Here is a 15550-nt window from a genome sequence, read left to right on the forward strand (position 1 = left end):
AGAAAAATTTTTAAAGAATGCATGCTGACTGGAATGAAAAAAGTTGTTACATGTTATAAAATTCATTATTTGGCTAAAAATTATATGCTCCATCAATTGTGAACAAACGCTATTAATGGAAATTGGCCGGTAGTCAAGACATGATGATGATGATGATTTTTTAGGAACTGGAATGACCTTACCCGTTTTCCAATCCAGCGGCACCACTCCAGACGAAAGAGACTGTTGAAAAATGTACGGCAGGATGTCACTGGTCATTCCTTTGCTGTTTTTGAGTTCTTAAGTGTAGATGACGTACACTCCAGCAGATGAGGTTAGCTTCAGTGATTCGATTAATTTGCAAATGCCTTGAAGTTTAAAAGTGATGCCTGGCATGCCGGCACCTAGTTCTAAGACAAATGTTGCCGAGAAATATTTATAAACGGCTTGAAGTATGAACACGTTTCACGGAAATGTAAGTCCTGCGAAGGCTTCAGAACATTTCCTTGAGAGTTGAGGCGAACTCTATGCGTTCATCTTTGCGGCGGCTGGCGCATTCTTAGCTTCAGAAAGATTACACTAAAAATGAAAGGCCGGCTGGCATTTACTGTTTCTGTCTGCTGTACCCTTTACCTTATTTTTACAAATAGCCTAGCATAGTTGTAGAAGAAAATACAACGCGTAATAATTATGTGGACACCTAATTAAAATAGTGACTTCCCTCTGGGGAACTTGATGCTTAAAATATCAGACAACGCTTTCAGTGGTTAATGAACCAAAGTTCTGATTAAGTTACCGAGCTTGAAAAAACAACTGGTATTTATTTGTATACTCAGGTGCGAGCAAAAAATGCGGAGCTGATATTTTTCCAAGAAAACGTGCACTGCTGATGTTTTCGCGCTCTTTAATTCATATGGGTTAATGTAGAAATTCCTCACTATATTTATATAAAACATAGCTTTGAACAATGAAGATAAATGTGCTTCAATCATACTTCAGTCTCGAATTTCGAGTATATCCTGTGGCCCATTGTTGAAGCGGTGCTTGAAAGTGGCACGAAATGTTACACTAATGTACAATTCTACCGTGAGAAAACCAGCAGAAATAATTGATAGGGTATCCTCGTTGCGTACATTTTATTTGCATATCTTACTTTCTGTTATTATAACAAGGCCGTCTTGTAAGCTGTCATTGCGATGCGCCGTTTTACTCCCACTTGTCGAGCTGGCATACCGGTGTTCAATCGCGCGGATTACATGTTCCGACGGTCCATATTCCATCAGCTATGCTGACTTACTGTAAGAGGAATCCACATACATAAATAAGTGCCGCTGTAGTAGTTTCCGGCAGGATTTTCGGCAAGTGGCAGTGATGCATAAAGGTTGCAACAACTTTTCTTTCAAAGCCAGGTTTCGCCAGTTTCGCACCTCGAAACATTGCTGCACACGATCCTTTTCGAGGTCTCATCCATCAAGCAGGGACTTTGGCAGACTACCACGCGGTATTATCAGCGAACGACTGGTTGGTCATGCACTACTCTGAATCGCTGCATTACCTTGTTGAACGGTGCCAGTTTCCACCGATTTATACACTTTTTGCAAAATATGAAACAGCGCTTTGGCGCCAGCTTCAAACGCTGTTTCGCCACAAGCCGGCCCTGTATGCCGCCTTGTTTCCCTGCAGCTATCTCCCCGACTGCGCCATCTGCGGTGAACTTGACGATAGCATCAAGTTCTTATTACTGTGCGCAGCTGACCTGAGAAAACTCGAGCTGCAACTGAGCACTCTTGTGCAGTGGGAGGCCGTGCTTCTCAGCTCACGCCTGGCTGTGCAACATCAGGACTCAAGCGAGCCAGCGAGGTCCGCACAAATTGATGTCTTCTAATCAACCAGCGTCGACCTCAGATCTTTTTTTGTTTTATGTTAGAATAACGCAGTGTCTGCGTTTTTTTTTAGCAAATTGGAAGAAATACCTTCTAAAGTATATCTTTCAGGACAACTATTACACAATATCTGTCCACCTTGCTTTGCAGCGACGAGATTGCTAGACCACGTACTGCAAAGTTACTATTTTTAATGTTGCGAGTACTATGAGCTTTATATCCCTGTTGATATTATTACTTGTGCGGCGAAATTTATCTCTGAAACCTCCCTTTTCCTGGCCGCAAATATACTGGTTCTATAAGTATCAAAAACCATTATGCATAAAGGCGAACCAGCAAGTGGTTAACAATATAGAGCACACTAGTTTATCGACGTGCGTTATTATAAGGCATATTTAACACCTCTTTGAGAAGCAGCTGCTACACGCTGTTCATTTGCGTGTAGTTCATGTTACTGAATTAGCTTTTTTCTTTTAAACAACTCTGGAAAAATATTTTGTAGGAAATACCCAATCCATTAGAGATTATACCTGAAATGATCTGATGTTTTTTTTTTAACATTGGAACAATGAACTATAACCTACAGTGCAAATATGTGTCATTTAGATATGTAGCTTTTCATTTGTTTCCCAAAAATATATTTTTCCTTGTTTTAACAGCAATAATAGCAAAAATGTAGTGAAAAAACGCATTTTAAGACATTTGAGGTCAAATAGGACCCAAATGCGAACATAAATAACAGCCAGGAACAAAAAGTTCCTGAAGATAATTTTCGTTACCACCGGCGTGTAGTCAGTAATAGAGTCAATTCTACGTTGCTTACTTCAAACCGATCATCTCGATTGAAGTACCAACGGATTGTTCGTCATCTTATTCTCTATGCAAGAACACCGAACATCAACATGTTCCGAACATAGCCCCTAAGAGGCTTCGGTTTCGGCTGCCAGCATCCAGAGTTATGTTGAGCAAGAAGCCTGATGCACGTATTTGAGACTCAAAATCTAAAGAGGAAGGTTCTAAAATAACATATAAATACAAAACAGTGCACCTCATGAGAGGAGTGAAAGCACTGTATAAAATTTGCTGGTGTTCAGTAAGACGTGCGACTCATCATTTCTGGATCGCTGAAATGCTTTTGAATGAAACGGTTAGCTCAGGAAAATTGCGACCTTTGAATTTCACATCATTTTTAAAGCAGAAATGGCGGCCGCGGTGGCTGAGCGGTTATGGTTCTCAGCTGCTGACTAGAAATACGCAACTTAGATTCCATTGCCTGCGAAACGGTAGAAAACACGTGCACTGTGTGATGCCTCTGCACGTCAAAAAACCTCAGGTGGTCGAAATTATCTGGAGCCCTGCAGTGCTCTGTCCAACATGGGTCACATTAGCACAAAACATACACTGAAAAGAATGTTTGAGGTTGGCGGTAATACGCTTTTGTATGTAGAGTAGAGGCCATCGAGTGTTCATGCACCTCAAAAGTGAATCGATCATTTACAAAATATTTTTAATAATCTACGCTTCCATGCCGCGCCACGACGTGCGGTGAGGTGCTTTCACCGGAATCCGTGCTCAACGTGTCATGCAGTACTCGCTACGTCAGCAGAAAAGGGCTGTCATGGTTCGTCGTGGAGTCAATTTCTAACGTCACGCAGCTACCATGGCCTCGACAGGAAGCTCCGCCACCTCCTCCCCCCCTCCTCCGCTCCTTCCGTGTACGTGGCCATCTGGTGGAGGAGCGCCGACCATTAAGCATGCAAACAGTGACAAGAGGAGAGAAAGGCGCGAAGCCACTTTAATTCAAAATTTTGATTGCAAAGAACCGAGCTGCTACAAAGCTCATAAAAAAAATTCTTGCTGGAGATATTTGTAAAGCGGCGTCCTTTAGCAACCTAGGCATGCCACCACTTTATTCGCGCTCCTTTCAGAGCCGCTTTAAACACCAATAAAAGAAACCAATGCTGAAGAATAAGCCTGCCTGCTTGGAGTAAAATGGTTCCGAAAACTGAGGAAGAATGTTAAAGAGTGTCGCGCTCTGCCAGAAAAATAGAAAACCAAAGTGATAATTCTCCAAATTCTAGCTTACGCTGAACTTATACTAGAACTAGAAGCGAGGAAACTGGAGTAGCGTAAATGCTAAATAATCTTTTCCAGAAATAGCGCTCCCTACTAGGTGTTAGGAATTATTGCAGCGAGATTTTCTATTTAATTGTGAAGATAGGCGCTCTACTCGAATGTTTGATGACATGTCGTATTGCGAGGGGACAATATAATAGCAATAAATTAGCACTCCTAAAGATAGGAAAAATAAAAAAAATTATGTTTCGGGGCCCGCACTGTCCCTTCAGAATGAAAGGGAATGGACGACTGGGGCACCTTATGAATGGCAAAGTAAATGTTCTCGGCTTTTATTTTACTCGGCCAGTTCTTATGTAATGCTGAGGAATGAAGTAATGAGAAAATTTAAGAAGCATTGAATTTTTTTCTATGTTCAGTGCGTCCCAATTGATTATAAAAATTGAGGTCATCATAGTCTTTAGCTAGCCCACTTTCAAAATGTTCTAAATCTGCAACATACATGAAGATATTGAAAGTGAAAGCGGACTTCAAACAGCCCTTCAGTTTAATGTATCACATCGTCTGCTCATAAAAACGCGATACTGGACATGATATCATCAGGGAAACAAAAATGTTTTGCAAAACAGATGTACTGGATAAGCATTTTGTACGCTATTTACTCCTGTTACGGTATTTAATCACTGCTCAGCATGGGTTGGCGGTAGTAACTATTGACGCTTTGACATGCGTTTGGAATTATCTAGGGAGCGGGCTTCTACAGGCCTCTCATCCGAGCACACGGCACATAAAAAAGACATCGACTTTGAACAGTTGAATGGTTTTGATTCGGGCAAGGAGGCGTTTTATTCCCGGATCGTACCCGACGCCGAAAGCTGGGATCATTATTGGAAGCGGCAGACAATACGGCTGCATATTTGCACCTTCAGCCATCACTAAGAAGAAAAGGTTGAATACGTCTTAGTAGGGAGGCAGAAAAATACTTGTTTTTAGGGACAGTGAAGGGACTTGGGTGGTGCTTGGAAGGTAAGACTAGAGCACAAGCATACATATATATATACAAAAAAAACGAATGTACGTTAACAGCATGCCCGACCTTAAAGAGGTGGCGGCTGTCGGGTTTCAAAAGAATGGGCATTATAAAAACTCGCTTCCTATAGCTTTGAAGAATTCCTACAGAACAGCTTACTGCGTCGAATTATGACCAGTTTCGAAGGCATTCGGTAAATAGTCTATGCAAGAGGCATGTGCAAGTGTAGAAAATTTTGTGTGTTTCACCTAAAGTGTCCTAGATTTTCTAGACAGGCCTTTTAAGATAGAGTGCATTTTTGTAGGACAGCATGGTCACGAAATCAGCGCATCAGAATGCAGCTAAGATGTGCTAAATAGCGTGCTGCTTGCCTGATACTGAATAGGTAACTTTTATCTATTACTCTGAGCTTCCTTGTTTTTGAGAGGCGTGTAGCCCACCGTAACTAATATCTATATCAGTTTTTAGAATTTCAGAACGAGAGTTACCCCCTCCCCTCGTGGGCCTTATAAACTTTGTCTTTTTTAGCCTTTTTGAAAAAATTATGAGGTGCATATAAGTCTCCTCAAGTGCAGAAAAGCGAAAGCTGTGTACGGTCTGCACCATCTGCTGGGACAGCGCCGTAATTGCGAGGGAGGTTTCATTGCGTACCACTTGATGACACTACGACTGCACGCCAAGAAAGAAGAAAAATTACGGAACCGTGGGAAAGTTTGTGTTCGCTGGAAACGAAATAGAATTTGGTTTTTGAGAAAAGGAAACGACGCAGTAACTGTCTCACATTACTTGGTGGGCACCCGAACCGCGCCGTAAGGGAAGGGATGAAGGAAAGAATCGGGCTCAAACCAGAGAACTCCAGCTCAGTAGACCAGAATACCCGAGTTCGAGCCCGAGCGCAACGGCGACATCTGTAATTAAGGAGGAATCTCGAAAGCGAACTTTTCTATCTTTCGACTTGAAGCGATGAAATTGGGCAGAATGGCATGAAAAAATGTCAAACCGTCCGATATAAAGTGTCAGAATGAAATCTTCGCTAGGTTTTATATTTATTAGTAATTTCTCTTTTATCTTTTATATGTTCGCATGCCGGTTGCTCCCTGAAAGCCTAGCACAATAATGTTGTGATTTTGAGGTGCTCACGTTGCGCTCGCCACCCGTTTTGTGACAGAGCATTGCCAGCTCTCAAGTCGGTAGCGAAGACTCCGAGTCAGGCGTCGATGAAATAACAAAAGGGATTGTATACACTATGTACAGGACAAGATCGGCACGGGGACCGAGAGCTAACAGGAAACGCCACTGTTCTCGCACGGCGACGTCCGGTGAGGCTCCGACGCTTCACACATTTCACTCCCCTCGTGAGCGACACCAGGCTCACGGTGGGTCGGTCTCTCTGTAGGTCGGGCTCGGTGGATCGGAGGTCGGTGCCTCCCCAGGCTGCAACGTTGGGGCTTGTAAAGCCCCGAGAAACGATAGTCACTCAAACGGCCCAGTACGGTCGCCCGAAAGGTCCACCCAGTCACTGCGCCGGCCACCCGCTTGAAGTTTGCCGGGCGCGGTGACTCCCAGGGGGAAAGGGAAACCGGCGCCTGGCTGTCGAGCAATTTGCAGCACGTTTGGACATGTCGCTCAATGATGTTTCTTCATAGTGCGCCACTGCGTAGCGGCGCAGCATCTTAGCTTGTCAAGGGAGCTTTAGCGCGCTGTTGCCTTGCGGTGCAGCAGCGGGCTTGTCCAAGGGCGTTCGCAGGAGAAATTTTGCATCTTGTAGATTTGGAATCCGGGCTGGTTGTCGGGGCACAACAGCATCCCCGCCATCAGATAAGGCGCCGGGAATACGAGCTGTTTCCACGTATCTCGGATGCCAGGCGCGCACGTTTGTCAGGCTCTTCCAAGTTCACGTTCCAGTGTCCGGACGCCAGGTAGCTTCACGTGCGCAGGTCCCACTCGCCGGGCCAGGATCGATGCTCACAGCGTCGTCGCCAAGGCACCTCGACCAGCTTCGGCCGGGTCGTTCCGACGCCCTTGCATCTCGCTGCTGGTCATGGTTGGTCTTTCTGTAGCTTGCAAAGCCGACCGGCAAAAGGCAACACCCGACACGAGCAAGCGCCTTCTGTCTCCTGTCAAACATCAGACAAGGCATAATCCAAATCAACCTAACTAAATTGCTGTACTTTTTGCTCCCGCTGCAACAAGAAGCAGGTGTACGATCGGGTACACAAAGTTCAAACAACCATTTTTCAAATTAACAACACGCCAAATATCATGAACCATTATAATCAGCAATACTAATGAAAATAGAATGGTCCCCTTGAAATATCTTGGCCCGAAAACACATTACTGAAGACGCAAATGAGGTCATTCAATTTTGCCCAAAGCTACTTCCTGTTGGCATGACAGGTTGTGTCGAAACGATATAAGGTAACCAACAAGGAGTTCACTGAAAGAAGCGAGGCTTAGAATGTATGACTTAGAGCATCTGCGTTCGCGTTCAAGCTTCCCGTCTTATAACGGACAACGAGGCTGTGCTGCTGGAGGGTCATGCTCCACCTCAGCAAACGGCCCCTTTTAGATGACATGTTACTTAACCAAGTGAGAGGGCAATGGTCCGTTTTCACAACAAACTTAGAACTGGAGACATAACAAGCCAGCTTCAGAACAGCGCACACAAGGCACGCCCATTCTTTCTCAGAGGTACTGTATGCCTCTTTCCTACAGCTTAGTTTGCGACTCAAACACAAAATGGGTCGTTCATGACCACTAGCAGCTTCTTAGCATAGCACCGCTCTCATGCCGCGATCACACACTTCACATTGAATGATGAAACCTTTCGAAAAGTCTGGTGCCGTCAGAACTGGCTTATGACTCAATGCTCACTTCAGCATTTGAAACGCACTTTCTTTCTTCGATTCTCACGTCCGATTAACGGGCTCCGAGGTCCGAAGCGCGTCTGTTATCGTGCTGGCAAGATCAGAGTAGTCTCTCACATAGTTCTTGTAACATCCAGCTAAACATAAAAAGGCCCTTATATCCGTCTTAGTGGTTGGCCGGGGATAGTACACAATAGCGGCTACATTGATGTCGGAAGGTCTACGCCAGCCGCGTCACACCACATGGCCGAAATAAGTCACTTCACCGCAACCTAGGTGACATTTATCCGGTTTCACAGTAAGGCCTGCATCTTTCAACCAGCTGTAAATGCGCAAATGTTGCACCCTAAACAGTGTCGATGCAGCGACATACTGGGATGCTTAATACAGATGAAAACGTAGCACTTCTAGGAGCTTACGCCAGCTACCTAAGGTACAATGGCTTATGAGTTACCTCGCTATACTTCCTCGCAACAGCGGATAATCTCACAATGAGGAGCATAGCTAAACCCATGCACCAGTGCTTCCCACAACCCAATTTGCAGGGAACCTCCACATAAGTGATGCCATGAAAAGAACAAAAACACAAGATTGTCGCGCGGGTGAGACTACATCTGATAAAGGAAATTGTTACCGCTACAAGGAACTGCACCATACATTAGCCATATTAAATTAATGGGACACGATTTCAAAAACTACATCTTGGCAGTGAAAGTTCCACGAAAACTCCAAAATACGTTCAAACAAAAGGCTGAAAAGCTGGTTAGCCTTCAACTTTCTGCTACTGAGAAAAACGAAAAACAAATACTAATACAGGGAGCACTTATTCCTGGAATCCTTCATTCTTTATGCGCGCCCTCCGCAGTCGCGATCTGAACGCGGCTCTACCAGCCGACCCTTCGCAAAAGTTGAGAGGCTGATTAGTTCGCCTCTCCAGGACATGTGCCCGAAGCCTGGGAAGTTCTTGGCAAGCTTCACACGAGAAGGGCGCTTTCTCTTCTCTCGGTTTCCTGCAGGTGTCCCAAAGGAGTTGTTTCGCGTTCCCCTCAGACTGGCGCGCACTCCGTGGCGCCCTTTTGTCTGGCGGCCGCGCGCCCTACTCTGCAGCCCACTGTGCTCGTCACCTGTCCAAGGACTACTCCTTGGGCGTTCCAACAGCGACGCCAGTGGCTTTCGCACTGCAAAGGCACGCTAAGTCAAACTGACTGTCATGTGACACCTATAAGATTCTTGAGGGCTGTGGTGCCAGTTTCGTGCAGTTACGTGGTTGGCTGGCCCGTAAACGTACAAGCTTTTTGACCCGCACCTTTTTCTTTTTGGCGGAAATGTCCAAATTAGTTTTCTTGGCGCGCCGCCGCTTTTTGGAAGCTGTCCTTGTGCATCTCTTTCGGGCGCCTCCAGTTATCGCGGTGCCGTCAATTGTGAACCTGTCGGGCCTCGCTGCAACATCAAAGCTTAACACATTAGTTCCCAAAGGCTCGTCGCGTTCGCAATTTTTCTTGCTTTGGAAATCACCCTGAGCCCTGCTGTCAGTGCCAGGTAACAGTTTTTCAGAAAATTCGAACACCTCTGCAGTTTTCTCTGAGCTCGGTTCATTACTTTCTAGCGATCTGTCGCGGGCCGTCACAAATCTGCCGTCATCTATCCTCAACGAACCTTTCTCGAGTGTCTCACCAGTTGCGTTGTGATGAGATTTTTCGCAGTCTATCTGTCCCTGAGCTGCCCGAGCCTCGAATTTCTCTTGCAAAGAAGCATGGCTCTGAGGGTTTGAAATTTCCTGGTGACACAATTCTTGGTTGCAAGCGTGCGCAACCAAACCATCGTTAGTTTTTTTGTTACGGTTTGCACGGCCTCAAGCTATTTTCTCTGCTTTTGTATCGCTATGAGGTCGAGTTTTATTAACTCCTTTCCAGTCTCAGTGATCGAGACCGCTGTAACTGCAGCGTCGTCGGATACCGTGGCTACCTTATCCGAATGTAGAGAGGTTTCCTCTGCTAGCGAATGCGGTGCGTCTCCCACTGATACTGCAGCAACTACATCTGCCAAGTCTGGACTACCTTCCTCTGGGCCGCACTGGCAGGGCTGGTCTACAGCTACGCACTGTACCTCTTCGCCATGTTCGTCCGGACATTCCGCATTATCGAGCCATTCTAAAATGTCATCTTTAAACAGGTACGCAAATTCGAAGTACGCAAATTCATACTCGCACATTTCCCGGAAATCCAACGGTGACAGCCCATACTTTCTCAATAAAAAAAACCTTTAAGCTCATCGTAGCTAACTATGCTCCCGTCTAACAAATATTTGACCATTGCAGACGTTTCGCTTGAAAGAAGGGCGACCAGTACCTGTGCCCAAACATTCCATTCAATGCGCTTTTTCTCTCAGATGCTCTCAAAATGCGCTAGATACTTCGCCATATCCACGGCGATCACGAAGGGCCGCCGCCTGTCGCTCGAGTTCTGACGGATAGTCTCATGCAGAACAGATAATGTTTCATCCCTCTCGAAACTCATCCGCTGCGCTTCAAGCTCCATGCCAACAGTCTCATTGTGCGAGCATGCTGCTGTCTCTTTGCCTCTTCGCGAGCAAGGCGTTTCTCGCGATGTCTCTTTTCTTTCTCGCGACGTTCCTTGTCTTTCTCTCGCGACGTTCATTGATATCCGTACAGGCCTCTTCGGCTTCCTCAGCAGTTACGTCCTCAGTCCTCATGACCTCAAAGATCGCATTCTTTCTTTGTGCTGTGCCCAACTCACAATCTGCTCACAAATTTGGTGAAGTTCTTTGACCTTGTAACTCTCCATCGTTCACACTGGCCTCTTGCTGTTTACCCTTTTAGAATATACTTGCCGTACGCTACTATAACGCTACTAGTAAGACACGAGCAGGTATTTCTACACAGCCTTGTTTACCCCCCCCCCCCCCCCAGATTCCCTTGGTTTTCAAGACACTCTCATTAGGCTTCAAACACACAAGGTTAAGCCAATGATACACCAAGTCCTCCTCTAAGCTATAATAACCTGTCTCAGAGAAAATCTGGTGTTTGAGATAAACTTCAGGCACTCACCACGCCGAGGTGGCTGATGCCGGTCAATCCCAACGCAGCCACCAGCGTTGTGACTTTGAGGTGGTTCCGTTGCGCTCGCCACCCGTTTTGTGACAGAGCGTTGCCAGCTCTCAAGTCGGTAGCGAAGACTCCGAGTCAGGCGTCGGTGAGAATAACAAAAGGGATTTTATACACTATGTAAAGGTCACTATACAGGACAAGATCGTCTCGGGCGCGAGAGCTAACAGCAAACGCGACTGTTCTCGCACGGCGACGTCCGGCGAGGCTCCAACCAGCGGCATCTAGAATTTTTCATGGCCTCCGCACTCCCACGGCCGCTCAATGGCAACGCACTTGGTGCGGCCCGTCGCGTCGGCCGAGAGAGGCGTGACGCGCCTAGTTCCCATCGCCACCGCAGCAGCGCCACTGCTCCGGGACAGTTGCGGGCGGAGAGCTGTGCTCTCCGCCTACAGCGGCCGCGCGGTCAGCGCTTGATTTGTTGCGAAAAAAGAGCTGTGTAGCGGTATTTCACAAAATATGAATGGTAATGCCAACTGGCGATTTTCTACTGATAGCAGTACGTCAGCATCGCTGCGCTTGTCAGCGACAGTTTGCCTCGGAAGGCACCTATGTTGGGTGCGCTTCTTCGAGCATTCGCCTGTTCAGTAACTCGCGTTCGACACACAGGAAGCCGGTTATTCGCTATATTAACTTGTTGCATATATTGGCTGGTTAGCATAAAAATGCTTGTTTTAAGAAGTCCGAACTCTGATCAGTCTGGTTCACAATTAGAGCCGCTGATTGACGTTGTTTTACATTTCTGGACACGCAGAATTCTACAGCATTACAGTTCAGCCGGTTCACGGGTATACGCGGGAAATATTTTGCAAATGGGCACTACTAGCCTACATCAATGGTCGAAAAGAAAACACGACAACCAGAAGGCAGTAAGTTGAGTCCAGTTCTTTTCATTTCAAAGTTTATGTACATAGAATCTGAAAGCTTTACAAGCGCAGAACTTTCCTCGAGAGAGGTTTATGTGTAAGCAAAGTTTTTTCCACTGTCGAATTCAGGTTGCTAGCCCAGTTCGTCAACAATGGTCTTATCAGCTTGCTCAAAAATATTTTGCAGAGGTCCTCAGCGTGGTTCCGATCCTCTTTTTCACAAGTCAACGCCGGACATTGTGTGAAATGATGAAGTATTGCGGACGTCAAGGTGTTGCATAGCCTGCTGGTTCGTCTCACGTCCGAGCACTTCATGACCTTGGTGACAAAGGTGCATACAAGCTTACACAGGCCAACTGCTTCCATTGTTGGGTATCTTAGCCGTCCATCGTCAACGTTGCGTATCAATCCATAAATTGCTCCAGCTGGCCTCGCTGCTTGAAGAAGGAGTTTGCAGGAATCACAATCCACCTGAAAACGAGCATAACAATGAAAAACGGTACTAAAAGAGTTCAGGCATATTTCAGTTGATATATGTATATGAATTAGTCATCTAAATAAAGGACAAATAAATGCAAGCCTAATCCAATTTTTTAAACTTGTAAAGCAACTGTACCTTTTCCTCACATGCACGTGCAACGTAACCGGCCAGGTATACAATTGGTGCCAACTCTATGTCAGCTACCGGCTCACTCCACACAGTGATGAATTCAAGCTCACTCGAGAGCTCCTTGGCTGCAGATGAGATGGCAGCTGTCAAGGCATAAGTTTTACCATCCTGGATGGGAAGTTTAACAGTCGCTTTCGCCTCGGAGTTCATGGGAGCATTTGCTGTCTTTGCTGCTTGCAGGATTCCAACCTGCATAAAGAATGGCAAAATATGCAACTCCTCATCTGCCTAATTGTTGTTTTCTACAGATGGTACCTTCAGCAGTTTTTCTGATGTGAACACTGCCGCCCGTGCGTCGACCCTGTCGTTTCCACCATTGAATTGTCTCAGGCTGCTGAAGAGCGATTCAACAGGATCGCTGTTAAGAGCTTGTGTCAGGACATAGCGGAAGCTGAAATACAAGAGATTCAGTTAAATGAAATGCAATAGTATGGGCGTGAAAGACTCCACTGAGAAGACACTTACTTGACGTGATCTAGGAGGTGCTCAATTAGTGCCACTGTTGATCTTGTTGTCAAGAGCATAGCTTCGTATGTCTCCTTGGTGAGTTTTCGTTTGGACCTGCGCCTTATATCTGAATGTCCTCAACAGAGCACACGAAGTCCAACTCTAACCAAGACAGTCTTTCGTCGTCAGATACAGTGAATGATTCTTCCTGCTGTTTCCATGGCTTCACTGAAGCGATGTTGTGTAGAGCGTACCACTTTGCTATCATCCTCATAAAGGTGATTGTTGCAGAGCAGTCTTGGAATTCAGACGCATCCGGGTGGCACTGTGAGTTTTCTTGAAGGTACCGGAGAGTGGCAATAACAGGCGGAGAAAATATTTGCACGGCCCTGCGCACTTTCATTTTTTCGAGGTTGTTTGGTTCAACATGAGCCCGTGTAAGGAACTTTACGGGCTTAATGAGCAGTTGAGTTTGAATTTCAGAAAGTTTCCTTAGGTAGATTCCACCTCAAATGGCTTGCCCTTCATCTACCATTTCCCTTTCTAGGAAGTTGTTGCGGAGATTCATGATTAAATGGTTTGGATCAAAGGACAAGAAGAGTGGATCACCTTCCCTACAAGGGTGAGGTACAGCGTGGGCAAGGGCACCATCCTCTGAAAGGCGTTTGAATAGGGCAACATTAGTTTGATTGTTGTCCGTCACAATTCTAGCCACACGAAAACCATGTTCTTTCACTGTTTTCATTATTTCCATAGTCATAGAATGAAGCTTGTCATTTTTCAGGCAGCGGGTGAAAAAATAGCCGACTGGTATAACGTAAGGTGTCGACAACCCTCTCAAAACAAAGCACAGCAGGCGATTTGCCACCTGAAGGACTGTTGTAGCATGCTCTGTAGAGCCGACGTCTACGAGGCCAAAAACCTTGTCAACATCCCGGTCATAGATTACTTTTTGTACAATCGCCATTTCATCGATGATGAGTGAACAGAAAGCCTCTTGCGGCACACTCAGGCTTTCGTACTCAACACGAAGACGTTCTCTGATGAGGGATGTGACTCCAACTTCTCCTGTTAAATGACCCACATATTTCTGTAGTGTGGTACGACACGGTAGCTTGAAAAGGCTTCTCGAGCGAACATGCTCATAGCCCTTGCTTGAGCACGCTTTCCATAACACACACTCTCTCAAGACAGGTTCAGTGTACACTGATTTTTGCTTGCGGCAATTAGAAACCTGATTTTTGATGAAGAGAGCTGTTTTGTCCTCGGCTTCGGATGATTTGATAACCTTCTTGAAATCTTGAATCTCCTTGTTTACTTCGTACCATTGCAAACGTTCTTTTAATTTGTCGTGCTCGGCTTGCAGCTTTTGTAGTGCTTTACACTGACGAGCTATTTTCATTTTCAGCCTGCGCTCAATCTTCTTTGCATCGTCTATCACTCTCGCAATATCGAATGTTGTCTGACAAGCTTCATCAACCAGCGCAGAATTATCGCAGCCGGCTTTTAATGTGAGCTGGTATACATTCTTGACTAACAAGGCACTTTCACTAGAAACTCCTGTGCATGCCTCTGCAAAAAGTTCATTTCCACTCACATTTGGGCTCTGTTTTTTTTAGCCGTGCAGTCAGCTGAGCAGTCAATTCGTGGCCTCTTCTTTCTTCTTTGTTCACTTTCTTTTTGCATGTAATTTGGGTAGTTCGGAAACACAGTCGGAACCGCTGTCGGAAGTAGAATCTTCCGTTTCGTTTCTTTCTTGTAGCCCGCGTCTGTAAAGTGCAGTGAGCATACCAGCGATTTATCACCCGGCTCCCACTTGGTGCCTCTTCCACCCGGGCCCTCGCGGGAAATGTTCTTCAACCATGCTGCCCGCCGCTGAGGATCGCACGGAAATTCATGATATCGGATCGTCGGATCTTTCATTGCGTTGGTGCTGCACAGCGGCACACAGAAGTGGCGCGGCATGGCACTGCATGTGCTAAAACATCTGGTTACACCGTACACGATAACACACGTGCGCACGTACAATACAGCAGTCGTGAATCGAAAAGAAACACGCTGCGACACGTGAGACCCACTGGTTCTGCGGCGCTCGGGCACTCTCCCCACTGCAAAGTGTCCCGGAGCAGTGGCGCCCGGACGGCGGAAACTGTAAACTCTCGCGTCACGCTCTCGCCCAGCAGAATCGGCGCGACGCGACGGGCCGCACCAAGTGCGTTGCCATTGAGCGCCCGTGGCACTCCCGTCTTTCGCGGATGTGACGTCAATACACTTGGCCTTAGCCGATGCGGGCTTCGTTTTCTCGGCTTGCCGATAGGTGGCACTGACGGTCAACAGCGCGATTTTTTCTTCTTACCTTTGTCGACCGGCGGATGCGCACGCTTACGCTTGGATGTTGTATTTCTTGAACTGTTTTGTGATTATAGTGCAGCACATCGCGTGCAGACTGCACGAATTGTATTTCAAGTGGAGTGTTGGTGAGGGGAAGTTTCCAAACAACATTGACACTGGTCGTAAAGCCGACGGCCAGACAGAAATCAGTGCGTTAGGGCCACGCCTGCGGTATGGGAGGACGATCTGCAAGGTTTCTGCGTGTGTTGATAGCAGC

General features: G+C 46.3%; 1 pseudogene; it reads right to left on the bottom strand.

Annotated features, from left to right (window-relative positions):
• Positions 1-6933: 6933 nt before the first annotated feature.
• Positions 6934-13909, bottom strand: LOC144134129 (uncharacterized; annotated as a pseudogene).
• Positions 13910-15550: the final 1641 nt, after the last annotated feature.

This window comes from Amblyomma americanum, chromosome 5 (genome assembly GCF_052857255.1).
Source record: "Amblyomma americanum isolate KBUSLIRL-KWMA chromosome 5, ASM5285725v1, whole genome shotgun sequence".
In the NCBI taxonomy this organism is placed as follows: domain Eukaryota; kingdom Metazoa; phylum Arthropoda; class Arachnida; order Ixodida; family Ixodidae; genus Amblyomma; species Amblyomma americanum.